Genomic DNA, 1,935 nt, shown 5'->3' with positions numbered 1-1,935 from the left:
ACATCCACACAGCAGGGAAACTGAACGCACCTAAGAAAATAACTGCAAATCCCCCTCAATATATAGATATATGGATATACAGCGGAATATTTGGTTATAGCTGAGAGTGGGAATGTTCAGCACACGTTTGCCCTTGAATTGTATCGCGTGTTTTAAATACAATTTTGACGTGCAGGCAAAGACACAACGCACACACACACACACATATACTTTCTCCTCCCCCTCCCTCTCTCCCTCCCTCTCTCCCTCTCTAGCTCACAATAAGAGAGTGCCAAAGAGGATGTAACCAACTCCCAAGATTGGAGGCTGAACGGCTGCTGTCTGGACTGGAAGAGAAGACCGACTTCTGCTAATTCTGCGGCAGAGCAGCGAGAGTCAATGACGCAACGCGGTTAGCAATTCAGGGATGGATTCAGCCCCTGATCCAAGTTACGCTGCTGCCTCAGTAGTAACCCATGTCTCTCCTGAACTGACCACACAAAAAAAACGCAACAGCGTGCAACCTTGTCTCGTTTTTTAAAAAATATTATTATTTCTCCAGTTTTTTTAATATATATATTTTTGTCCCCCCCCCCCCCCTTCGAAATAACCCCCCCAAAAAATGTAGAATGTAAGACTGTTCCCAAGAATTCACGGTAACCCCCTTCTGACACAGGGATAGGAGAATGGGAAGGAGATGAGTCACTATATAGGGGGTATGGAGAGAAGGCAGGTACGGGATACTGAGTTGGACGATCAGCCATGATCATATTGAATGGCGGTGCAGGCTCGAAGGGCCGAATGGCCTACTCCTGCACCTAATTTCTATGTTTCTATGTTTCTATATGGGACCCTTTCCACTGACCCGCTGAATCAAAGGACATAGAAACATAGAAAATAGGTGGAGGAGTAGGCCATTCGGTCCTTCGAGCCTGCACCGCCATTCAATAGGTGGAGGAGTAGGCCATTCGGCCCTTTGAGCCTGCACCGCCATTCAATGTGATAATGGCTCGAAGGGCCGAATGGCCTACGTATGATTATATTCAATATGATCGATCATGGCTGATCATCCAACTCAGTATCCCATCCCTGCCTTCTCTCCATACCCCCGATCCCTTTAGCCACAAGGGCCACATCTAACTCTCTCTTAAATATAGCCAATGAACTGTGGCCTCAACTACTTTCTGTAGCAGAGAATTCCACAGATTCACCACTCTTTGTGTGAAAAAAAAAATTCTCGTCTCGGCCCTTATCCTTAAAGGACGTTCCTTTCGGAAGGAGATGAGGAGGAATTTCTTTAGTCAGAGGGTGGTGAATCTGTGGAATTCTTTGCCACAGACGGCTGTGGAGGTCAAGTCAATGGGTAGATAGATAGATAGATTCTTGATCAGTACGGGTGTCAGAGGTTATGGGGAGAAGGCAGGAGAATGGGGTTAGGAGGGAGAGGTAGATCAGTCATGATTGAATCAAAGAATGGGAGAATTCCACAGATTCGCCACTCTCTGTGTGAAAAAAAAAATTCTCATCTCGGTCCTAAAAGATTCCCCCCTTATCCTTAAACTGTGACCCCTTGTCCTGGACTTCCCCAACATCGGGAACAATCTTCCTGCATCTAGCCTGTCCAACCCCTTAAGAATTTTGTAAGTTTCTACAAGATCCCCCCTCAATTTTCTAAAATCTAGCGAGTACAAGCCGAGTCTATCCAGTCTTTCTTCATAGGAAAGTCCTGTCATCCCAGGAATCAGTCTGGTGAACCTTCTCTGTACTCCCTCTATGGCAAGAATGTCTTTCCTCAGATTAGGTTCCGACAGTATTTTGTTCTTTTGTTGTGTTCAGTCTTGGACAACTGATGGCCTGTAGAATATTCTTCCTTCAATGCATGGATTTTAAACATTAATATATTAAAATTAATACAATAAAATCAATTGTGAGTCATTCAGTTTTATTTACAGATGT

At 44.7% G+C, this 1,935-nt stretch overlaps 1 long non-coding RNA gene across 1 annotated transcript in view; it reads left to right on the top strand.

The window, feature by feature from the left end:
- LOC129713908 (uncharacterized) overlaps positions 1 to 725 on the top strand; it is a 6,061-nt gene extending 5,336 nt beyond the window's left edge. The window contains exon 3 of the long non-coding RNA XR_008726295.1: positions 1 to 725. This exon is cut by the window's left edge and continues 10 nt beyond it. This is a non-coding gene — a long non-coding RNA (uncharacterized LOC129713908).
- The last annotated feature ends 1,210 nt before the right edge of the window (positions 726 to 1,935 follow it).

The sequence above is a fragment of the Leucoraja erinacea genome, chromosome 37 (assembly GCF_028641065.1).
Source record: "Leucoraja erinacea ecotype New England chromosome 37, Leri_hhj_1, whole genome shotgun sequence".
Taxonomy (NCBI): Eukaryota; Metazoa; Chordata; class Chondrichthyes; order Rajiformes; family Rajidae; genus Leucoraja; species Leucoraja erinaceus.
Note: the sequence above shows the minus strand (reverse complement) of the source record. Positions and strands in the feature narration are given on the sequence as shown.